Raw genomic sequence first — 26,816 nt, forward strand, 5'->3', positions numbered from 1 at the left:
TGGGAAATTGAAAATTCTTGCTCCAAAAATGTTATGAACATATCAAATCTTTATAAATAAACATCCACTGAAGAGAAAAATGACAATTCTAATTCATCTTTATACACAGAGTACTAACAGCAAATGGATAGGGAGATTGCACAGCTGCCTGGTGGACCCCAGGAGGCCTTGGCTCCAGACGGTCCAGTTCAGGTGCCATCCAATGTGGTGCAGTGCAACACAGAAGAGTCACTAAGACATTGTGCACTTACAAGACCAACTACAGAATGGACAACTGCACCAAATGTCAGGCCATTCATTCTAGAGCAAATTGGGAAAGATGGGGGTGGTTCAAGACAGGTCTTTACATCATACTCTGTTGCTTAAGGGTGACTTGGGGTTGGGTTGGGCACTGGGAAAAAGGAGAAAAGAGGGTCTACTTTGTAAAGAGAATGAGGGCCATAATCAGGCCATACAAGCCAAGCACCTCAGTGAAGATCAGAATCAGGATCATCCCCACAAATATTCAGGGCTGCTGTGCCGTCCCCCGAACACCAGTATCTCCAACAATGCCAATGGCAAAGCCAGCCTCCAGCCTGCTCAGACCCACGCTGAGGCCTGCTTCCAGGTGAAGGAAGCTCTTGAACAGGTTGATATGCTCTGTCAGAGAGTTGGTGATGAGAACGGCCACCACCAGACCATAGATAGCAATGATACCAGCCATGATGACAGGAATGATTGACTTCATGATCAGCTCAGGTCGTATGACTGACATGGTTACAATACCAGTGCCACTTTATGCCATGCCATAAGCTGCCCCAAGAGTGCTGAAGATCATGGTGACTAAGGCTCCCATGACGGTGAAGAAGGTCGCATACTTGGGAGTCATGGATATGTCTGAGCATGGTCAGTAGGCTGGAAGGTGGACAGGGCAAGGGGAGAGAGGCAAGGGCATGGGACTGGGTAGCAGGTAAAGGACCAGAGGGCGGCTGGGCGGGTGGGTGGGAAGGCATGAATTCGGGATACCCCAATTCAATTTCAAAAAATGTGCCAGTTATTATTCTAAGTCCTAGTGATCGAAAACAAAAACTTAATGAGCTCCTAACATTGTAGGGCTTATTTGAGCAATATAATATGTACATAAATAAATAAATACAACATATACAAGCATATATATGATGAATCTTTATTGATTAACTGTATAAATTTAAAAGCATTTATATGCATATAACTTTAGAAATATGAAATAATACAAAGTCAATTTTCCAATAAATTTGCAATATGTTTGGTAATATACCAAGTGTTGAGGGTAGAACAAGAAGAATGAGATGATACCTTTCCTCAAGGAACTCAAGATTGTGCTGCGTTCCAAGACTGGAAGACAGATTCTAGAGGGCTGAGAAGAGTGTGAAAGGAAGTAAAGCAGATACACTTACTGTAGATAATCTTTTCAAGGAATTTGATCACAAAGGGAATAAGATATATAGGATGATAGGGAGAATGGAATGATCACATGAAGGTTTTTGAGGATGGTGAAGGCAAATGAGGGAGACAACAAGCAAATAAATGCTATATACAAACAAGCTACATATAGGATAAATAAGAAATATTGAGAAGGAAGGTACTAGAATTAAGAGTGATTGGAGAGGCAGCTTGGTGGTGCAGTAAATAGAGCACCAGCCCTGGAGTCAGGAGGTCCTGAGTTCAAATTCAACCTCAGACATTTCCTAATTACCTAACTGTATGATCTTGTGTCATTTAACTCCATTGCCTTGCCAAAAAAATAAAGAAGGATTGGAAAAGTTTGCCTATAAAACAAGGAGTCTTTTATAGGAAGACAAGGAACCTAGGAGGTGGAGATAAGTACAGAGAGCACTCCAGGTAAGGGAGATAGAGGAAAATGCTTGGAATGGAGAAAATGAGTGTTTTGTTCAAGGAATAAGGAAACCAATGTTAATGGATTGAAGAATAAAATAGTTTGAAAGGTAAGGGGGCTACATTATGAAAGGCTTTAGATGCTAAACAGAGGTCTATTTGGTTATGGAAACTATAAGGAGTCAATGGAATTTATTGAGGAGGCAGGAGGCCATGATGGTGGCATGATTAGAACTGCTCTATAGGAAAATCATTTTAGAGACTGAATGGAGAATAGATTAGAATAGGAGAGAGGTTTGTAGCAGATGGACCCACCAGGAGGCTATTGCAATAATCCAGATGTGAGATAATGAGGGCTTGCACCAGGGTGTTGGCAGTGTCAGAGAAGAGAAGAAGGCATATTTGTGAGATGTTGCAAAGGTGAAATCAGCAGCCTTTTGCAAGATATTGATTATGGGGAGAGGAGAGATTGTGAGGATTGAAACACTGGAAAGTAGGGGCTTAGGAGGTAGAAGGGCTTGGGGAAAAGATAATGAGCTTGAGTTTGTATATGCTGAAATTAAGATGTCTTCTAGACATCCAATTTGGAAAATCTGTAAGTCAGCTGAATATGAAAATAAATATAGTGGAATCTTAAATCTCAGGGAGTCACCAATTGAAGTACTGTAGAAGAAAAGAGTACCTAGGACAGAATAATATGGGATCCCTATTATTAGAAGGCACGATTTGAATAAAAATTCAACTATGGAAACTGAGAAGGATCAGTCAGACCAAAGAGAAGAGAATAATCAACAATGTTAAAGGCAATAGAGAAGTCTAGGAGAAAGAGGATCGAGAAAAAGCTCTTGGGTATGTCAATTGAGAGATCACTGGTAACTTTAAAGAGAACAACTTTAGATGAATTACTTTCTACCAAAGGTTGATAAGATTGGAAGCCAGATTCTAGAGGGCTGAGAAGAGTGTGAAAGGAAATAAAGCAGATGCACTTCTTGTAGATAATCTTTTCAAGGAATTTGGTCAAAAGGGAAGAAGAGATACAGGATGATAGAATGGAATGATCACGTGAAGGTTTTTTGAGGATGGTGGAGACATGGGCATATTAGTAAAAAAAAAGTTAGGAAAGATGGAACTATTGTTCTATAAGAAACATAAATGATCATACTCTAGAAAAGCATGGAATGAATTACAGTATCTGATACTAAACAAAGGGAGAAGAACCAGGAGAACAATGTACAGATTAACAACAACATTGTGAGATGATCAACCTTGATGGAAGCAGCTCCTCTCAGCAATTCAGAGAGCTAGAACAACCCTATTAGACAGACCATAGACAATGCTATCCCCATCCAGAGGAAGAAAACAAAACAAAACAAAACAAAATCCTTCATAATCTGATGAACACTACATTTATTTTTTAAAATAAAATCTCTAATGTATTTCTTTTGCTTAATCCTGATTCCTCCTACAGAAAATGTCTAATCTGTAAACTTGCTTAACACAAATGCATATATACAATATTAACCTGACTGTTTGCCACTGAGGGGAGCAAGGCGGGAAGGGAGGGTATAAGGAAATTTTGTAACTTAAAAATATACACAAGCGTACAGATGAATCTTGAAAAATTTCTGTAACTTATATTTGGGAAAACTAAAATATCAATTATAAAAATAGGGAAAAAGCCCAGGAAGAAGGGTAGTTAGGTGGTGAATGGATAATTGGGTAATTCAGTGGATAGAGGTCTGAGCCTGGAGTCTGGAAGATGAGTCTTCCTGAGTTAAAATCTGGTCTCAGACACTTACTAGCTGTATGACTGGAAAAATCACTTAACCCTCTTTGCCAGAATTTCCTCATCTATAAAATGAGTAGAGAAGGGAATGACATACCACTATAGTATCTTTGCTAAGAAAACAATTAGAATCAAGAAGAGTCAGACAAGACTGAAAAATGGCTGAATAAGGGAATATTGAAAACAAATGATCATATGGGGATGACAGAAAGGCAATTTCTTAGAGGAGATGGCATGTGATGGGATTGCTTGAGCTTGAGAGGGTAATCTTTGGTAAGGAGCAAGATCACCTCATCTTATGAGACAAGAGTGAAGGAGGACATAGGTATTGAAGAGAGTATGAGTAATATGAAATGAGGAAAGGGGAGAAGAGAGAGAGGTTGGCAAATGATCTCAATTTTTTTTCTATACACTGTGAGGCAAAGTTTTCAACTGAGAGAATGGAGGAAGGGAGTGCCATGAGAGATCTGGGCAAGGATGAAAAGATTCAGAAGAGCTTCTGTGAAGAATGGAATAGTAGGTTGATGAGAAAGATACAGTTAGATTGCCTAAAAGCAGTGAGGGCCCAGTTGACATTGTGCACCATAAATTTGTATTGGATCCAAGAAGAAGGGTTGGGTGATTTTCTACATCTTCTTTCAATGGCACGTGTTTGGGAGTTAAGGTAGGAGATGGTGGAAGTGATTTAAGGCTTAGGTTTGTCAGGGTACAAGTGGTATAATGATACAGATATAAGTAGTCAAGAGAGTCAAAAAAGAGGATAGCATAGATGTCATTTTGCTAATGATGATTCAAGCTGGGACAAAGAAGAAAGAGGAGAGATGGCGTGGGAGACATTTGAAGTGTCAAAGGTTTGAAAGTCATAGTGAGGGTCAAGGGTAGAATTTGGTAAGAGCAGGCAGAGGGAGAAGTAGAAAATCAATACATTACAATTAGATAAGGAGATTTTAGAATTATTACAATGAACATTTGTGGATGTTCAAGCTCAAAGGTATGATCATTTTTATGTGTGGCAGAGGTAGGACAGTGAATGAGTAGAGGGGAACTGAATGGGGCAGAGTAAATATATATACATATTATATGTTTGTGTGTGTGTGTGTGTGTGTGTATTTATATTGCAATCCCCTAGTATGAGGGCAGGAGATGGGAAGGAGAGAAAAGTAAGCCATGTACCAAACTCATTGAGGAGGGAAGGGGAGGACTGTAGATAACAGCAGCCAAAATTTTGTCTGGGTAGTAGAGATGAAAAGCATTAATCTCAAAGGCAGAGAGGTTACTGAGTGATGGAAGTAAGGAGAGAACAAGAAAGTAACAATCGGTAGCAAAGCATATTCCAAATTTCCTGTTTTGATGAATGAATTGAAGGGAAATCAGACTGGAGATAGAAGTCTAAAATGGAAGATCCCAAGATGGAAGAAGGCCCACAGTCAGATGGTCAGATGGGAGGCTTCATTTTACTGCTCCTCTTCTCTCTGAAGGATGGAGATTAGGCAAAAAATGATGAAGCACAAGATGAAAGGAGAACCTCCAACAGGGGAAGAAAGTCCTACTCTCCATCTACCTTCTTCCTACTCTTCCCTTACAATACACAGGTACATCAGTAGGTGAAAGGCCTGAAGCCTAAGGAAAGGTTTCTCCTCTTCATTGAACTGAAGGTTTTCCATAGTTGTTGGGAAATCAGGTTGGCAAGAGAAGATGGGAACTGCCTTAAGCTGGCATAGATAGAAATCACCTGGTTTGATCCTTGGCTGCTTTCCCCCTTGATCATGATGCCTTCTCCCTGAAATAGCCCCAAGTTTATCCTGAATATGTCATGTTATGTAAAAGCATGTTGTTTCCTCCATTAGAATGAATCCTTTGAGAATAGGAACCTTGACCCTTTTGGAAGAGGGAGGACATCTTCAATCATGAACATAATAGCTGGCATATTTTAAAATGCTTTTTAAAAAAACTTTAAATGCTAATTGATAGACAGAATGACAAGTTGACTTGGTAATATATGAAATGATTCAAGGATGATTCTTGTATGAAATTCCTATGGGATTGTATATGAATTGTTACATACTTGCCAATGCTAATATAATTATAGTTGTGTATGGACATATACTTTTAAAAAAATGATCTAATGAAGAACATAGCCTCATGGAATAGTTCATTTGTGCCAAATGTTTCTAAGTAGCTGTTCCTTAAGGATAGCCTTCACTCAAATTGTCCTCACTGCTGAATCCTGTTGCTTGGATATTTGGCCAAAGTACCATATGCTGTTTCAGCTTTTTTCATTTTTGCCAACTTCTCCAGCTCTTCCACCATTACTCTATCCAGCACCACTTTAATTTAATTTTATATTCATATTACATTTATTTAATTTTATATTTATATTGAATTTATTCTAAAGTGCTTAAATTAGCATTCTATTAATATATTAATTAATTAACTAATATATTATTATACCTGTAAAGTAAATGAAAGGCAATGTTAGTAATTGATAGTGTCATTGGAATCCCTTCTCAGATATGACCTTGAGTAAGTCATTTAATCCCTATATCTGAGTTTTCTCATCCATAAAAATGGAGATAGGTACCTCTTGGACAAGTTGTGAGATTCAAATGAGTTTATATGTATAAAATTCTTCAAAAACCTTAAATACTATATGAATGTCACATATCATAATCAATAACTCATGTACTATTATAGGTACCTATTGGTACAGTCGTTCAGTTCAGAAGACCTGAGTTCAAGTGCTACCTACAAAATTTAGTAGCTCTGAGACCCCAATCAAAAACTTAAATTATTTTATCCTTGTATGCAATATAAGTTATTGGCCTCCCAGGTTTTTGTGAGCATCTAATAAAATGCCAGATATAAAATGCTTTTCAAACCATATTTGTTGTTATTCAGTTATTTTTAAGTCAACTCTTCTAGGGAACTTTGCAACTCCGTTTGAAGTTTCCTTGACAAAGATCTGGTCTGCCATTTCCTTCTCCAGTTCATTTTACAGGTGAAGAAACTGAGGCAAAAAGGATTGTCACTTGCTACACAGCTAGTAAAATTGTGAGCTATTATTATTATTATCATCATCATCAGTAATAATCATCCTTATCATCATCATTTTACTGATAAAGAAGCTGAGGCTCAGAGAGACAAATGAAGCAAATGAGATAAACTGATTTGCCCAAATTAAAATAATTAGTATTTGGATGAAGGTTCAAATATCATATCTTTTAATTCTCAGTGGAGTTCTCTTGACATTCTACAACACTGTCTTTCAAACTTAAAGGAAGTATAAATGAATCAGGTGTCTTGATCTTTCAAGATAGGCATGAGCATATTGCCAAGGGTTGCTCCACTATATGTCCATGTAAGCCTTTTCATCCTGTATGATTCTTATCTTATTTTTATTAAATTCTCCTTAGAGATTCTACCCATTATATTGGCAGCTATCTGGTAGTTCTTTCACTGTTTTGTTAAAATCAGTATAATAATACTAGGCCTGCCCATTAATTATTTCTTGTTTTTGATCAACAATTGGCTCACATTCATTGTGTATCATGCCTGACCTTGAAATTTTCACACCTCTTACCTAAAAGTAATTGTTGGCAGCATATTGCAGCCCACTTACACTTTTCAAAAGAGGTTTCAATGACCTTTGGAGTTACCAGTCATTTTGATCCTTGGAGATTGTGATGTTCCTTGACTCTCAGCCATACATCCATACAGGTGAGTGAATATTAATGTTAAAAAAATCTTCTATGTCAAGGATCAGCGTAGGATGAATAAAAGTATTGTGAAATTTTTCTAATGAAGTCCTGCTCATTCTCCTCTCTATCACCAGTGCCTAACACAGTGTCTGGTATACAGTGGATGTTTAATAAATACTGGTTGATGAAATCCTGTTCATTTCTGTGCCATTTCATTGACCATCTTTACTGCCTATCCAAGATACATATATGTATGCATTAACTTGATGAGTATTTTATTTAATTGAATGTTGTCAAGTGGGAAAGATGCACTTTTTATCTACTTGGTCTTTCCTGGGAATGATTCAATCAATGTCTTTTGAATGACCGATTCTAATTGAGAAGTACTGTGATATTTTTTAAAATACATTTTTACTGATAGATTTCTGTTTCTTACACAGTATGCCATATATTCTTTCCCCTCTCCCTCTGAGAGTCATATTATATGACAAATAACATTTTTGAGGGAAGAGAGGAAAAAAATTCAGTAAAACTAATAGATATATTGAAAAGTCCAAAAGTGTGTACAGTGTGTAACAACTATGGATTGCCACAAATGGATAGGATGGCTTGAAATTTATAATTTTGTGACATTTGTGACTTTTTATTTTTTGTTGTGTTCTTGTTCTTTCCATTTAAATTGTTGTGCTCACTGTCTCCTCTTGTGTCACTCTGTATATGTTCTTAAAGATCTTTTCATGCTTCTCCATATTCACCTTACATATTGTTTTTTGCAACATAGTAATATTCTTTTCCATTAAGATATTACAATTTGTTCTTAGCCATTCCCCAATTGATGGTCATCTATTTTGTTTCCAAATTTTAGTTATGACAAAAAATTACTTTCTATTATATTATTTTGAGGTATATTGGGGTGCTTTATTCCTTATCTTTGGGCTTCTTATGATATAAGCTCCAGTAATGAAATCGTTGGTTCAATGACTGGACATTTTAATCACTTTGTATAATTCTAAATTGCTTGTACAGTTTCACAGTTCTTCTAACAATATGCTAGTCTTCTACATGTCCCATCCTTCCAAGTCCTACAGCAATGAATATTTACCAATTTTTGGCACCTTTGCCAATGTGCAAATTGTGTGTGAGGTATGAGGTGAAGCTCCCAGGTTCTTTTTCTTTGTATTCCTCTTATTATTAGTGATTTGGAGCATTTTTTCATATAGTTATGAAGAGTTCTTTTGAGAACTATTTATTCTTATTCTCTTCATTTATATATTAGGGAATTAATAATTTTATGCTTATTATTTATTTATATGTTTATTAATTCTTTATAAAGATTGTATATCAAACTTTTAACAGAGAAATTTGATACAATTTTTTTTTCCATTCAGGAACTTTCCTTCTTAGCCTAGATGCATTAACATTGTCTATGGAGGACCTTTTCAGTGTCAAATTCCCTCTTCTATGAAAGCACATATTATGTTCCTTCAATTATTTTGCTTAATCTTTTTAAATCTTTGCTAAATATTTTACTTTATCTTTTTTTTAACTTGGTCCTGTTCTCACTTGATATTCTCCCTTATCCTCTTCCCCTTTAACTAGTCAAGTTTTTAATTTTCACTTTTTAGTCTCCTTTCCATAAAGATTGCTCTCATTGTCTTTATTACTTTAGACTGTGATTCAGGACTCCTATAATTATCTGTTCTCTCTCTTTTCTCTGTATTCTTCATTCAATCAAAGTTAATCTAATATATCAATTCTAGGATACATTATGGTTATATGTGGGCACTTTCAGCTACTGCCTTGTTGGGATCACCCTATGAATTTCTCTTTTCCATTGTACCTGTTATCATTATTATTATTAATAATAGTAAAAGCAACTAATATTTATATAGCACTCCCTATGTGCCAAGTGCTGTAAAAATATTATCTCATTTGATCTTCACAAGAACCCTGGAAGGTAGATGTCATTGTCATCCCCATTTTACAGATGAGGAAACTTAGGCAAACAGAGGTAAAGTGTTTTGTCTAGCCAGAGAGTGTTTAAGACAAAATTTGAACTTAGGTCTCCCTGATGCCAGGATAGGCACTCCATGTTCTCCCACTCCATTATGTGCCGGTTGCCCTGAGAAGTTTGAATTACCCCCTTCTTCCCCTTTGAGCACCAAATCCCCCCCCCCCCCCAGGTCCTATAGTATTTCATGTTTAAATGCAATTAGCACTATGATATCTATAAGCTGAATCATCTGGAAAAGCCCATTACCTATAGTGAATCTCTCTTCCATTTGATAATCTGAAAATTATTATATATTAACACCCTACTATAATAATTAGCTTGTTTTAAGCCTGAAGTGGAGAATGTAAAAGCTATAGTGTTCTCAAAGATCCATATAATTTTCTCCTCTTTAGCTTTTAGAGAATATTTTAGGTGAAAACATTTTTTTTTAGTTTTTTCAAGGCAATGGGGTTAACTTGTCCAAGGTCAGACAGCTGGGTAATTATTAAGTGTCTGAGATCAGATTTGAACCCAAATCCTCCTGACTCCAGGACTGGCGCTCTATCCACTGTACCACCTAACTGCCCCTAGGTGAAAACTATTGAGTTTGGTCACAAACACTCTGAGTTTCCAGTTAGAAAACAAAACAAAACAATATTTAAGCAGGGGTTGACCTCAGTGCCAAACTTTTTTTTATCAATATCGATCTCTCATTTAACCTAATCTTTTTTTGGTTGAAAAAAATCACTGTATTGGAAATGTTTGGCCACTGAGATATCCAGTATCTGTGGATATGCAGACAATGGGGAAGTGTGGAAGAAAGCAGATCTATTGGGGACTTCTTGGGTTTCTGCTTTGATATAACTTATAGAACCAATAATACTTTATTGCTCCCTTCTCTGCCACAGTCCAATGCTATTTTTGCTTCTATATCCTGTATACTCTAGCCTCACTCTCTGGAAACCAAGTCTGCTACATTTCCCCCTAGGGTTCTAGTAGACTTGGAGGGGTTCATGGAGAATCATTTCCTGTAGACAAGCCTCCACTAAATTTGCCTGTTATTTAGGTAGGCAATGATTAGCACTAGCTTTTACAAAGGCAGATCTACCTCACAGATATAACAATAAAAACATGTATAAGCACTTCACATAACACCTTGAGGTCATAATTCATCTGTATTCAAAACTTAGCTCAGGTCCTAAAGAACATCTTGTAGATAGAGCACCTACCAAGTTCATGTCTAGATGTGTCATGATCATCAGATGAGGCTGAATCTCAGGTAATATCGGACTGGATTACTAAAGGTCTCTCCTGATGGTCCTTATTCTAACAGATCATTGATGGCCTGATGGCTATGAAACCTGGACTCTGGAAAGATAGTGTAATTAGGGAGACTCAACTCTCAGAAACATTGATGCTCTATTGTTTATAAATCAGAATTGTGGAGCAATTTCTGACTTTTTTTCAACTGACAAGTTTATATGTTCAGTTTCCTTTATCATTTACCTAGTTTTCTCCAAAGTCATTGAGGTCAAAGGAACAGAAGGTTGAAGCTAATATCTCTTTTTGAATGACTTGATAATTCATCTAAAGTCTTGAAAAAGATGTGAGAAGTAGTTCCCTCCTTTTCAAATTTGGGGAATATATTATGGAAGCAGATTTCATGCAAAGGATTGCATGGGGAAAACAATGAAAAATATTGGACTATAAGAGTGAGGAAAAAGAAATAAAAGTTGTCAAAGATTTTTACACTGCAAAGAGACCTCCCATCTATAGAACAATATTTATTGTAAGACGAGAACTGGGAGATGCTACCTATTGTGTGTATGAAAAAATATCACAAAAATTAAATTATAATTTAAGAGTCAGGAAGCTAATGAAGGAGTCCTTTCCAAATCACCTGATTACATAGTGGCCTATTTATTATCAGACCATTGAAAAATGAAAGTATCATTTTCTACCTTAGTTTAACCAATGTAAAATATCTGCTATAATTTGATGGCTCAATATCCAAATATCTCAACCAGTAAATACCCTACAAAAAGGAAGCAGTAGTCATGTACAATATTAATTTAGGTTGAAAACTTTCCTAAAATCTTACAGAAGAGAATGATAGAAGATTATGAGCATAATTGGCTTATGAAGTAAGAAGCAGTTGAAGGAAGAGGAAGTTTACAGGAAGAGTGATATGAAATTCAGGTAAATGGGGTCACCTGGGTTGCCCAGTGGATAGAGCACTGACCCTGAAGTCAGGAGGCCCTCAGTTCAAATACAACCTCAGACACTTAATAATTACTTAGTTGTGTGGCCTTGGGCAAATCACTTAACCCCATTGACTTGCCAAAAAAGAAAGAAAGAAAGAAAGAAAGAAAGGAAAGAAAGAAAGAAAGAAAGAAAGAAAGAAAGAAAGAAAGAAAGAAAGAAAGAAAAGAAATCCAGGCAAGCCAGCTCATCCTGAGAGTATTTAAGGAAAATAAATACTGGAAAACAATAAGCAGATTAAAAGTGGAAAAATATTGCTATTAAAAATCTGTTATCTCTCTTATGGCAAGAATTAAACCACTTCTCTTGGACTCAACATCAGAGTTCTTTGTGTTCAACAAAAGAAAAATAGAAATAGAGATGAGAAGAAAACCAAATTCACATAGGGGTATCATCTGTATTTGGCCAGAGTAGTGCACCTTTGAGGCTATAGAAAGACTGATTCTCAAGATATTTGAAAGAGGAAAATACTGAATAAATTGAAAAAAATCAATTAAAAATATTATAGTTACTGCTGATATTTTATATATATATATATATATACTTTCATCTTTATAAAATCTTCACAAATATAATTCATCTATGTATTCAGAGAATCTTATTTTTAAAATAAAATTCAACATATGTTTTATTTTTATATTATTTTCTTTTTTTAACATGTTTCTCCTTTTTCTCAATATAGAAAAAATTTTACAAGAATTAAAAAAAGAAAATAAATTAATCAAACTAATTTCTCTTAAATCAAGTCTGACAGTATTTGCTATGTTATACCTCCAAAGTCTTTCACTTCCATTAAGAAGGAAAGATATATACATACATATATATGTATATATGCACATATATATCTCCATTTCTTCTTCAGAGTCATTGCAATTACATAGCATTTACTTTTAATTGTTATTGTTGTAGTCATTGCATGTAGTGTTTTTCTGTCTGCTTACTTTGTATCAATTCACATTTCTTATACCAACTGATATTGTTCCTATTCACCATTTTGTATAACCCAGTAATATTTCATTATATTTGTATACTTCAATTTGATTAGTGTTGCCCCAATCAATGGACAATTACTTTGTCTCTCAGTCAATGTTAATAGAAAAAAATACTGCTATAAAATTTTGATATATAATGGATCTTTCTGTCTCTATTGACTCCTGAGTAAAAAAAAAATAACATTTTGATCACTTAGGATATTTCCTGATTATTTTCTAGAATAGTTGGATCAATGTTATTCCACTCTACTTGTATTAATATTCCTTTGTTTCAAAAATCCTTCTAACATTGTCTAGAATTTTTGTCAACTTTATCACTTTATTTAATCTAATATGAAAACTCAGGGATTTTTAATTTATTTGTCTTATTAGTCATCTAGAGCAATCTTTCATAATAATTTGTAATTCTTTTTAGAATTGTTCATATCTTTTTTATCATTTGTCTGCTGATAATGGATTTTGTTATTCCAAATTAAATTAGTGCCCTAACATCTTATATGATAAACCCAAATCAGAGATAGTGGTTACAAAGAATTCACCTCCTTTTATTTTTGGAAAAGAGTTGATGATTATGATGATGATGTTTGTCCTTCATTCTTGAAGAAGACCATGACATCAGGGAACTGATTCTATGACAAACACATGAATTGGTTTTGAGTGAGGGGGAGTATTGCTAAGTCATCAAGCCTCATTTTCTCCTCTGCAGCCATCTGGGTCCAGTGGACAGATATGAATCAGGATGACTGGAGATGGCCTTGGTTCTGAGACAATAAGGGTTAAGTGACCTGCCCAAAGACACTCAGCTAGTAAGTGACAAGTATCTGAGACTGGAGTTGAACTTCCATTCTCCTGACTCGAAGACCAATGCTATTTCCAAAGAACTACCTAGCTACTAATGACATGAACTCATTGTATGTCATAGAGGAAATAATTAGGTGGTGCAGTGGGGGAAAAAGCCTTGAAAAGGCTAGAAAAGTACTGTCTTGGATATTCACTATATTACAGAATCTTTGAAAATGGTCCCTTCAACATTTTTATAGAAGTTAGATTCTGGTGGAGGAAAGATGATGACAGGAGAAGAGCCTCTCCTAGGTGTTCTCCCCATGATATTTCAAAAAAAACTTAAAATTATAACTCTAAATTTCAAGAGACAGAACCCACAGAAAGATCCAGTGAGGCAATTCTCCAGACCAAGGTAACCTGGAAAAGAGTGGAAAGGCTCCGCTCCATTGGGCCTGCCCCAATGAAGAAATTTCAGCCTCCAGGAGGCAGCCCCAGGGCTCCTGGGAGCTGTGGCTCACAGCAGTGGGGACAGTTTCCTGACCTACACACCAGGGAATACTGGGCACAAATTGGAGGATCAGCAGAGGGGACCTCTGCCAGAGCAAGTGCACAAAGTCCAGGCACTCAGGGCAGTTGTGGCAGTCAGCATGGTCATCTCAGCAGCTGTGGCCACAGGGCAGCCCAGATCCAGGAAATGGAAGCAGGCTTGGAGCCAGTAAGCAGGAGCCTCCAAGCAACTGAGCCTTGAGTGCTCAGCCCACAGAAGGTAGGGTTGTGAAGAGAGACTTCAGAGGTCTGTCCTCTGTACCTGGAACAGTACTCTGGGGCTCTGACCACATTCAGCTCCTGATCGCAGTCTAGGCCCCCCATAAAAGAGTGCCCCCCAACCTCAACCCCATGGCAGAGGGGTATGCTCGTGATCATTCACAGACCATGAGGGAAGTCAGAGCTTCACACACTGAGATCCTTGTGGAGGGGTGTTCCTATAATACTCTAAAGCTCAGGAAGCACCCCCCAAAACCAGGCATAGGCTGGAGAAATGAGCAAATAGAGAAAAAAAGAGGCATATTTTTGAGAAATACATTGTCTATGATCCCAAGAAGGATCAAAATACTCAATGTGAAGATGAGTAAGTACAAGTTCCTGCACCTAAAGACTCCAAGAAAAACAGAAATTGGGCTCAGGCTAAGAGCTCAAAAAAGGATTTTGAAAATCAGGTAAAGGAGATAGAAGAAAAATTGGGAAAAGAAATGAGAGAGATGCAGGAAAAACATGAAAAAGAAGTCAGCAGTTAGTCAAGGAGATCCAAAAAAAATGATGAAGAAAATAACATGTTAACAAAGAACATAAGTCAAATGGATAAAACAGTTCAAAAAGTTATTGAGGAGAAGAATGCTTTAAAAAGCAAAATTGGCCAGATGGAAAAAGAGATAAGAAAGCTCTCTGAGGAAAACAAATCACTCAGATGTAGAATGGAGCTAAAGGAAGCTGATGACTTTATGAGAAGTCAAGACACAATACTTCAGCACCAAAAGAATGAAAAACTAGAAGAAAATGTGAAATATCTTGTTGAAAAAACAACTGATATGGAAAACAATCTCAGGAAAGATAATTTAAAAATTATTGGGATACCTGAAAGTCATGATCATGAAAAGAGCCTTGACCTCATTTTTAAAGAATTCCTACAGGAAAATTGCCCACATATCCTAGAAGCAGAGGGCAAAATAGAAATTGAGAGAATCTGCCAATCTCCCCTGGAAAAAGATCCAAAAAAACAACCCCCAGGAATATTATTGCCAAATTCTAGAACTCCCAAGTCAAAGAGAAAATATTACAAGCATCCAGAAGGACACAATTCAAATATCATGGATCTGCAGTCAGGATCACACAGGACTTAGCAGCAACTACATTAAGGACTCATAGGGCTTGGAATATAATATTCTGGAAGGCAAAAGAGATTGGAATGCAACCCAGAATTAGCTATCCAGAAAAGCTGAACATCTTCCAGGGGAAAAGATGGACTTTTAATGAACCAGGGGAATTTCAATTGTTCTTGTTGAAACAACCAGGGCTGAACAGAAAGTTTGACCTTCAAATATGGGACTCAGGTGAAGCATAGAGATTGGAGGAGAAGGATAAAATAAGAGGGACTTGATGATGATGAACTGCATGTATTCTTGCATAGAAAAATGATACTGATAATACTCATATAAAACTACTCATTTAATAGAGCGGGTAGAAGGCGCTTTTATAGATGAAGCACAGGATATAACTGAGTTTGAAGATATAATATATTGTAAAAATGGAGTTAATGGCTAAAAGGTAAATGTAATGGGAGTCAGAGAAAGAAGAGGTGAAATAGCCTAAAATATTTCGTATAATAAGATTTTTTTTATTGCAATGGACTTGTAATGATATGGAAGGGGGAAGGGGAGGGGGAATGAAGGAACCTTTGCTCTCCTCAGAGGTGGCTCAGAGAAGGAACAGTACATACACTCAATGGGGTATAGACATCTAGAGTAAAAAGGAGAGAAGGGGGACAGGGGGAAGGGAGGAAGTGAGTGATGGAGAAGAGGGTGGATCATGGGGGAGAGTGGTCAGATATAACACATTTTCTTTTTTACTTTTTGCAAGCGACTGGGATTTGGTGACCTGTCTGGGACCACAGGCCATAGGGGTGGTATGTGGTATATGGGCTCAGGGCCTCTTGGCCCCAGTGCCAGTGATCAGTCCACTGCACCACTCAGCTACCCTACAGCACATTTTACAAGAGAGACAGAGAGAAAGGAGGGAGAAAATATTGTATATAGTAGTGGGGAGGTATGGATGGAGAAAATTGCTCTCAGTAAGGGCAACAGTGGAAAATATGGAAGTAGCTTTTGTAATGGACTTATCATAAAGAATGTGATACACCTGAGACAGAGCTGGTGGTGTTAGAACACAGACTGAAGTACACTTTTTTTCCTCTTTCCTTTCCTTTACTTCTCATAAGGGACTATATTTTTTTGGGGGGGAGATATTATGTTTACTCTTAAACAAGCATATTTTAGTAATGTATGAAAATCATTTGTAGAAAAATAAAAATTAATTTTTTAAAAGAGTTAGATTGCATGTCATTCACAAACAATGATTTCTTCAGTCAATCCCCAGTTATTGGACAATCACACAGTATCCAGTTTTTAGCCATCATAAAAATTTGCCATCAAAAACTGTTGGACTCATGGGTCCTCTTATCTTTGATCTCTTTGTGACATAGATCCAACACTGGATCAAGAAACCTGGGAAGACTCATTTGGATTAATGCAAAGTGACACAAGGAGAATCAAGAGAAATATTTATCCAATAACAACAATTTTGTAAAGATAAACAACTCTGAAAGACATAAGATCTGTCTATGGAAAATGGAAGGGATGCTTATCACTTGGGGAATAGCTGAACAAATTATTGTATGTGAATATGACAGAATACTATTTTTAATTATATAAATATTTTATTTGATTTCCAATTATATACAATAGTAGTTTCTGATATCATATTTTGGTAAGGTTTTGAAATTTACACTTTCCCCTCCAACCCTCTCATCCCCCCCCCACAGAAGACAATCTGATAATCTTTACATTGTTTGCATACTATGCATTGATCAAAATTTAAGGTGTTAAGAGAAAAAATATATCCTTGAAGAAAAAATAAAATATTAGAGATAGAAAAATTATGTACATAAGACAACTTTTCTTTCAATGAAGGTAATAGTCTTTCATCTTTGTTTAAACTCCACAATTCTTTCTCTGGATACAAATGGTATTTTTCATCACAGATACCCTAACATTGTCCCTGATTATTGTACTGATGGAATGAGCAAGTCCATTAAGGTTGATCATCATCCCATGTTGTTGTTAGGGTGTATAAAGTTCTTCTGGTTCTACTCTTATGATAGAATACTATTATGCTATAAGAAATGATAAGCAGAATGCCCCCAGAAAAATCTGGAAAGATTTACATGAGCTTATGCAAAGTGAAATGTACTGTGTACAAAGTACCAGCAATGTTGTAAGATGATCATCTGTGAATGATTTAGCTATTCTCAGTTTACGATGAAAAATTCTATCCAACCCCTGAGAAAGTACAGATGGTGTCTGAATACAGATGGAAGCATACATTTTTTTAAACTTTCTTCATTTAGATTTTTCATGTCTGAGAAATGTACCTGATTTAGTTCTCTTCTAATGTATTTAAGGTGTAATCTTCAATATTCAGGTCATATCTACATGGTGCAAGATACTGGTTTAAATAAAATTTCTGCCAAGCATTCTTTCTAGGTTTTCTAACAATTTTTGCCAAATAGGGACTTCACCATGAAGTACTTTATGTTTTTTTTTCTTCTTTTACACCGGTTTTCTGAATTCAATTATTTGTATCCACCACTATGTAGCCTATTCCACTATTCTGCTTTTATATTTTTAAACCAAACAGATTTACTTATTAATGCTTTATGGTGTACGTTGAAGTTTAGAAGCACTATTTCCAGTTCTTTATTATTTTTCATCATTTTTATGAGATTCTACATATTTCCCCCCTCAAAATGAAGTTTCTGATTATGTCTGATTCTTTAAAGGAGGCCCTTATTTGATTTGATTGGTCTGCCATTTTGGATAGTGCTATATTTTTTTATTATCTGGACATGACCCAAACATGAATTTTGAATATATTCCAGTTGTTAACTTTATGTAGATCTCAAGCATACCTTGGTAGGTTGATGTACTGATTTTTTTTTTATATTTTGAAGTTATTTTGAATGGGACTTCATTTGCTATTATTTATAATCATAATAACAGTGCCAATAATAATAAGAGTATTTTTACAGAACTTTCTAGCTTACTAAGTTTTTTTTAATATTTCTCATGTGATTCTCACCATAGCCCTAGAAGATAATTACCGTTATTATTATTATACCCATGTATGGATGAAGAAATTGAGGTAGATGAGGGGAATCTAGCTAACAAGTGCTCGAGACTATATTTGTACTCAGGTCTTGCTTCAAATCTAATATTCTTTTCACAACACTTGGTTTCATTATGGCTTAATAGAAATGTTCATTTTTCTAGGTTTATTTTCTAACCTGTTAATTTACTGAGGCTATTAACTGGCACAATTTTTTCCTATTTTTTTTCTGAGTTTTACATAAATAATTATGTCATCAGCAAAGAGGGATAGTTTTATATTCTTTTAACTTATGTTTATGCCTTTAACTTATTCTCTTATTATTGTTTCTGCTAGCATTTCTAGAATTAGGTCAAATAATACTGGGGAAAAAGTGGCATTCATGGTTTACACATATAGATATTATCTTTGAATTTAAAATATGTTATTTTTCCTGCATCTATTTTATAGTTTTGAGTTTTGAATTTTATCTGATTCTTTATGCTATTTGTTTTTCTATATTGGTCTTTCTAATTATCTGTCTGTTTATCCATACCCATCTATCTATTTGTCTGTCTTATCTATCTGTCTATCTATCTATCTATCTATCTATCTATCTATCTATCTATCTATCATCTATCCATCTATGGACAGATGTCTATGTACCTATCCATTCACTTGAATGAACCTACTTGGGGTGAGAGTATAACAACTTTTTATTAAGATGCTGAACTAGTTTCCAGTCAGAGGAATGATGTTTATTGCATATGGCAATACAACCCTTTCACTTCATTGGGTTTTCTTCCAGGTTCTTGGGATAATACAATACTGCTTTATGCAAAAATTCTGTTAAATAACCCTTCCCAACATATTTTTTCAAGATCACATTCATAAAAGCATAAGAGTCAGACTGGATTAAGTAAATTTCTGTATCTCATCTGCCATAGTTCACTCTTGTGCCTATATTTCACAGTAGGATATCTACATTCAGTGATCATATAGCAAATGTATGATTGAGACCACTTCTGTGTAAAGAGACAGACACTTTGTAAGTCCTATACTGTTATCCCTTCCATATTGCCACTTTCCCCATTATGGTTTTGATATATCACAAATAGACATAAGAAATTAAATGGAAATTTGGGAGGAGTTTGGAGAAGCAGCAAACAACACATGAAGGCCAGAAGATGTCACAGAAAAAAATTGAGAAACTCAGAAATGCATAAAATATATGAATAGTATTGTATTATATTAGTACATTTTATCTTTTTTTTTTTTTTTAGGTTTTTGCAAGGCAGTGGGGTTAAGTGGCTTGCCCAAGACCACGCAGCTAGGTAATTATTAAGCATCTGAGGCTGGATTTGAACTCAGGTACTCCTGACTCCAGGGCTGGTGCTCTATCCACTGTGCTACCTAGCCACCCCATATTTTATCTTTTAATGCAAATAATTCAAACTTTTTCTCTGGTACAAATGGAGAGCCAAAGTTTTTTTTTTTGTATGCAGATTTTCCAGATAGCAAGATGGAAGGTGGGGCCCCATACCTCTAACTATCAGAGATGTGGAAGGGATAATTATACTTCTTTAATAACCCATTTCCACTCATCTCCTCCAAACCTTTTCAGAACTAACCACATTCCTTGATACTCTTTACTGTTGAAAGATTTTGGAAAGATAGCAATGGCATAGTGGAAAGAGAAGCAGTAAAAAGACCTAGGTAACTAGTACTTAGATAATAATTTACTGTGGGAGTTTGAGCAAGTTTCATGGCTATGCAGAACCAAAGTGTTGTCATCTCTAAAATGAAATTGAACTAAATACTCTCTAAAATTCCTTCAAATCAGAAAGAATGCTGAATTTGGAATCAGAAGACTTGTTGCTTGCCAGCTATGTAACAATAGATAAGTTATTCAACTTTGATTTGCCTTTTTGTCCTCATCTATAAAATGAGGATGCTGCACTAAGTGATTTCTTAGGTCCTTTCCAGCTCATAACCTAAAGTCCTATATAAAATTTATACCATATAATCTCTCACTTGCAAATTGGAAAACACTTTGGATTACTCTCCATTTTTATACAAAATGGTCTATTTCTCTTTCTGGATAGTGTGCTTCTTAATGGAAGAATTTCCTTCTACTATATGTTTTATATTATTTAATACATTATTAGGTACAGGAAAAATCAGGTATCTGATTTATTTTTGTCAAGTAGACTCCAAAATTAAAGATTAATTTAAGATTAATTAAATTTATTTTGATATTAAATTGGGATTTAATTTGTTTTATTTTGTATTCTCTCATAAGGCAGCTTTTTAAAGTACATTTTAAACTTAGATCTTAGACATATAAGAACTCAGGAAATATATTAAAATAAATGATCATTGTCTAACACCTATTCATGAAAACTTTCTGTATATTGATCTTAATGGTTTAGCATATAGTTAATATTATATCAGAACATCTGAATTGTTGGAGTTGAATTTTGAATAAAAAATTAGAGAAAATAAGGTTTGGAGAATATAATATTAGAATGTTGTCCCCATTCCCAACATCAGAATGCTTTCCCCATTTCCAAACAAGGAATGTTTTTATATAGCCAATCACTACATATCCTCTTGATTGTTCATATTTATTGAAATATTAATTGGTTTTGTTCACTATGGGAAAATCACTGAAGTCCTTGCAGTTTCCTTATCTGTAAAAGGTTGCCTCTCAAACCTTGATGTTAGTGGTCTTTGTTAGGAGAATACATTTCATAATTTTAGGGAATTATTTACTCTTTTTAGGAACCTTTCAGCTCTCTTTCAGACTGAAGCAATTCTATGTTACTATTGGATCACTGGAGTGGTACTAAGCTATTTTAGTAGAATTTAATAGAATTCTAGACTTTCCAGTTCTCCTTTGGGTAGGCACTGAAGCAGCATTAAACTATTTCAGTGAGAACTATTAGATATTACTCTAAGCAATTGCTCCCTCTTAAGCCTGAGAGAACAGTCGAAGGCCACCCAGGAAAAAGCGAGATGTTTTCCCTCTTTTAGACTGTAGGTAGCAGTTATGACTTGCTTAAGGTCACAAAGGCAGCAATTAGGCATGCAAGGTGGAATCTGAACCCAGATCCTCTTACTTTTCCTCTGTAACAAATTTATTTTTTCCTATGTTGTTAATTTTTCATAGTTTCATGCAGATTTGGGTCTAGTGACTATGCACACAAGGGGAAAATTGAAGATTGCACTATCCAAAGTTTGAAAATTGTCCCATGGAAGACTTTAAATCATTCCTTTTAACAAATTACTCCCTTGACATAAAAAAAAAATACTTGTATGCTCCAGAAACAAATTTTTCTGGTATCAAAGTAATTGTCTTTAGAAAATGTTATTTTTAAAAAACTATTTGTGTTTACATCCCCTGGTCATTTCATTCTTGGGTGATTGCCTGCCTTTCCTACTACAGTCTTGCCTTTACTGAGATAACATTTTAACTCTACTGAAAGCATATTTTGTTGAGTTATTTATTTGGGGGAGGTGCTTGTAAAGGGGTGAAGGAATTCTATCTAATGTATTTAAAAAGCAAATTCCATCCATGGTCCCAAAGGATTACCTAGAATGGTTAGGAAAAACCCCAACTATAAGCAAGTTGATTAATATTATCTTAGCCCTTCTTTCCCAGCTGTAAGTCACTTTTGCCCGAAGGGAGAGTTGCTGATACTTGACTCACCAAGAATGACAAAGGCATGGGAAAAGGTAAGGGAACGAACTGTTCATTCTTTTTTTGGATTACCTCCTGCATTCTCTTTACTGCATCCAGGGTCATGTTTATGTATGTAATGTTCCAGGTTATATGTTGATTCATTTGCTATGCCCTCTGGACTTTGATGTCTTCTGTTCTATTCATTGGTTCCATCTAATATCCTCTTAATCTCTATGCCTTCTTTTTTGATATTATGTGGGGCTGGAATCTGTTTTCTTTATGAGGAACAAAAAACTTGAGCTCTTGGACTTTCTCTTTTATTTGTTTTCTGTGTCCCATTTTAATTTCAACTTAGTGTTTAGAATTCTGACTGGAACAGAAATTACTTCTGGGATTCAATTTAATCATTTGTTTTTTATTAACTCCAGTCTTATAGGAATATATGCCTCTGTTAGGTACAACTAGAGTAATTCAGGAGAATCGTACATGATTGGAAGACATGGACAAATAATTATATTCCCTAGGAGAGGCCACTGGGTGACCTTGAAATCAAAAAGATATGAGTTCAAATCCTAACTGACATTTAATTACTTTAAGACCCTGGAAAAGTTATTTAAGCTATCTAAAGTTCAAGGAATTCACCAGGACCCATCTAACTAAGTCATAGATAGGTTCCAATCTGCAAAGAGTTCCCACATGCTGACAAAATAATAGAGTATTCACATATCCATGACCTTTATTTAATGAAATATTTTTGTGGCAAGATTTTTCTAAAGCCTATATATGCTATATTTGTAGTGTTTTAATGTCCTTGAATTCTTACAGATAGCAAGACTATATTAGGAAGTCCTATCAGATTGGTCATGTAGTCCAAAGGACTAGCCCTGATTTATAGTGCTTGCTGATTTCTGAGGTATATTAAACAGGAAATGTTACATGTAACTCTTAGGAGCTGGTTTAAGATGGCTCCAGCCCAAGTCATACCATTTTTTCAGTGGAAATTCTTTGAATAAGTTATATAGAGTCCCTAAAACTTGACAACCTAATCTGTAAAATGAGAATGCTTTCTGACTTGCCTGTCTCCTAGGATTATTGTATGGGTCAAATAGGATGCTAATTGAGAAAGAATTTTGTACATTGTAAAGCCCTATTGTATAATATTACCACAAAACAAAATTTCTTTAAATTCCTTTTAGAAAAATAGTTCACCATTACTACTAGTAGTACAGTCAGAGGAATTGGAAATGGAAGAACTCTTAGAAATGTCATAATCCAATCTTCTCACTTTTCAGGTGAGAAAATTAAATCCTAGAATGGGTGAGTGATTTAATTAAGGTTGAATATGGTGATGTTTGTCTTTTTTTCTGGAGCAGGACCATGACATCCAGGAAGTGATACCACAAAAAGCACTTGAATTGGATTTGAGTGAGGGGGTGATGTGAGATAGATGAAATAATAGATATGATTTTTTAACATGGGTTTTCAGCCCCCAGAACACTATCTTTTTCATCCAACCATGTTACTGTATTCATTATCCAGATATTATAACTTCTTTCTATTTAATCTCTCAATTCTGTCTATGTGTTAAAAAGGGCAGTCAGCCAACCAGCAAATATATATTTATCAAGTACCTACTGTGTTAACTGCTAGTGATACAAAGAAAAACAAATGATAATACCTTTTCTTAAGGAGCTCACTCTATTTTATTTATTTATTTATTTATTTATTTATTTATTCATTCATTCATCCATTTATTTATTTATTTATTTGCATTTTTTTTTTCAAGGCAATGGGGTTAACTGGCTTGCCCAAGGCCACACGGCTAGGTACTTATCAAGTGTCTGAGGTTGGATTTGAACCCAGGTACTCCTGACTCCAAGGCCAGTGCTCTATTCACTGCGTTACCTAACCGCCCCCACTGCGCCACCTAGCCACCCCACTGCGCCACCTAGCCGCCCCACTGCGCCACCTAGCCACCCCAGGAGCTCACTCTAATAGGAAAGACAACATGCAAACAATTATATACTATGTTTACATATATATATGCATAGATTTATGCAAAGATTATCTCTATATCTTTCAATTTACTTTTGTATCTAAATCTAGCTATCTGTCTGTCTGTCTGCAAGGGCAGCTGATGGTGCAGTAGATAGAGCACTGGCTTTTTAGTCAGGAGGATAGGAGGACAAATTCACCTCGGATACTAGCTGTGTGACTTTGGGCAAGTCACTTAAGCCTGACTGCATCCCATTCAGAGCCATCTCCAAGTCATCTTGTTTCATATCTGGTCAATGGACTCAGATGACTCCAGAGGAGAAAATGAGTCTGGTGACTTAGGACAGCACCCTTCTACCACTCAAATCCAATTCATATGCTTATTATGGTATCACGTCCCCTATATCATGGTCTTCTTCGAGAATGAAAAACAAATATGATCTATCTACAGGATAACTTGGACATAACCAACAAAGGAAAGGCTTGGACCCTGTTCTGCAGATTATTGAACTTCCCCAGACTTCATTTTACTGCATTATACAATGAGAAGTTTTTCCTTTTGGACATATTAAATTGTATATATCACAGGCATATTAATGTCAACATGTCTAGAACAGATCTTGTTAACTTTCTCCTCCAAATTCATCTTCTGATCTTCTCTATTTCTGTTGGTTTCTGTCACATTTTTTTCCCCAGTCATCCCAGGTACAAACTTGGAATTATCCCAGACTCCTCACTCTCCCTCTCTTGCAAAGTCTGGTTAATTTTATTTCCATGACAGCTCTCTCATCAGTCCCCTTCCCTCCATATGAATGATCAACATCAAATTCACTTTCTTGGATTATTACAACCACATCCTAATTATTCTCTCCATCCTAATTCTCTTTCCTTTCCAATACATCCTCTACACAATTACTTGATATTTTATTTTTCAAGGCAGTGGGTTTAAGTGATTTGCCCAAGGCCACACAGCTAGGTAATTATTAAGTGTCTGAGGCTGGCTTTGAACTCAGGTACTCCTGACTCCAGGGCCAGTGCTCTATCCACGGTACCTCATAACTGCCCAACTCTTCTAAAACACAGATCTGACCATACCATTGCCTTGCTCAAAGACTCCATCAACTCCCTTTTATCTCCAGGCTAACAATGCATCCTCCTGTGTTTGGCATTCTTGAAGGTCAAAATACTCTTCACAGCCTGGATCCAACCTACCTTTTGAGTCTAATCATATATTTTATCTTTCACACATTCTCTAGCCTCATCAAAATGACATTTCTATTGCAATGTGACATTCTACTTTGTCTCTTCAGTTTTGTGCCTTTGCTGATTGTTTCTCTCTGTGTGTCTTTGTATTTCTGTTTTTATGTCTCTCTCCCTCTCTCACTCTGTCTCTGTTTCTGTCTGTCTATCTCTCTTTCTCTGTCTCTATCTTGTTTCTCTTCTTGTTATATATTTAGTTCCCTTCAAAAATAAGCTCACTTGCCACCTTCTATGTGATTTCTTACTCACTTACTACTCTTACCTCCTCTCCAAAATCATCTCATGTTTAGTTCCTATAATATTCCATCTGCAACACTAGCAAATGGGACAAAAGCATTAAAATGTAATTGGGAAATATTTAACAAAATAGATACAAATACAATAGCCCAAAGGTAATGTTAATATGTGGTTTTCTGAGTCATAATGTGGCCAACAGAATTCTCTAGGTATGGTTTAGTGACCCTGTTTCTATTTAAGTATGAGATCACTGGATAGATAGCTGGTATCAGAATCAGAAAGACATAGATTCAAGACCAGCCTCTTACAAGTTACTTGGCCTCTTAGTACCCCAGGCAATTCTCTAGTACTCTATGCTGTGGAGAAAGTGCACAGCTGCATAGGTAAATGAAATTCCTCACCGGGAGCTATTTAAGAAGAAAACCTGTATATCTGATCCAATTCCTCACCATCCTCTAACTGTTTGGAGATACTTTTATGAGTAACTAAGTACCTTCAGGGCAAAGATTGCTCATCTTTATGTTCCCAGTTCAGTGTTCATGGAGTAGACACTTACCAAAATGCATTTGGATTGATTGGTCTATACAATCTCTGAGGTTCCTTCTAGCTCTTAATACTCTAATTCTTTCTCTTTGTTCTCAGTAGGAGATGCTGTGATAGACTTTTTCTTAGGATGTTTCACAATCAGGATGCTTGAGTTTAAAATGGTTCTGGTGGGATGTTAGTTTGTTCCATATTCTATCAGACTTCTTCCAACTCCTTTAATCTACATATAGCAAAAGAGATGGCAGAGGTTATGGAAACAATCTGCAGAGACAGAATTCTTTCTTTAGCTTTCCCCAATATTAAATCACACTGATAAGCACCCCAAAGAAGTCCTAGAATTTCTAATTGCAAGGAAAATGTATATTGTTTCTTCTAGATTACAAGGGGATAAATGGAGGTTTAGAAGTGAAGAGATCTCCTCAAGCTTGGAGTGGATGACTTCTAAGGTCTTTCCTCCCTCTATGATTCTTCTGCTCCTTGTTGCAATTATTATCTTTCCCCTCCAAACTCATCTTCTGAATTTCCCTATTTCAGTCAGTTTCTTCTACTCACCCAAGTCTTCCAATTCCAACCTTGGAATTATCCCTGACTCTAATTCTGAGCCATCCCCTGAGATGCTCCCTCAATGGCTTCTGGGGTTTGGGGAAAGTATGAAGAAACAGAGTAAATTTGAAATGAATAGAGGAAAAAATAAAAAAGACCAGACATCAGGGTGTTGATGCCAGTCAGGATCTCAAAAGATACTACAGATGCTTGAAAACTGAATGATTGGGACAAAAACAAAAACCAACAGGAGACAAAGTACTTC

The 26,816-nt window shown here is 35.8% G+C and overlaps 1 pseudogene; it reads right to left on the bottom strand.

The window, feature by feature from the left end:
- Positions 1 to 415: 415 nt before the first annotated feature.
- On the bottom strand, positions 416 to 5,950 carry LOC141492143 (V-type proton ATPase 16 kDa proteolipid subunit c-like; annotated as a pseudogene).
- Positions 5,951 to 26,816: the final 20,866 nt, after the last annotated feature.

This window comes from Macrotis lagotis, chromosome 6 (assembly GCF_037893015.1).
Source record: "Macrotis lagotis isolate mMagLag1 chromosome 6, bilby.v1.9.chrom.fasta, whole genome shotgun sequence".
Classification (NCBI taxonomy): Eukaryota; Metazoa; Chordata; class Mammalia; order Peramelemorphia; family Peramelidae; genus Macrotis; species Macrotis lagotis.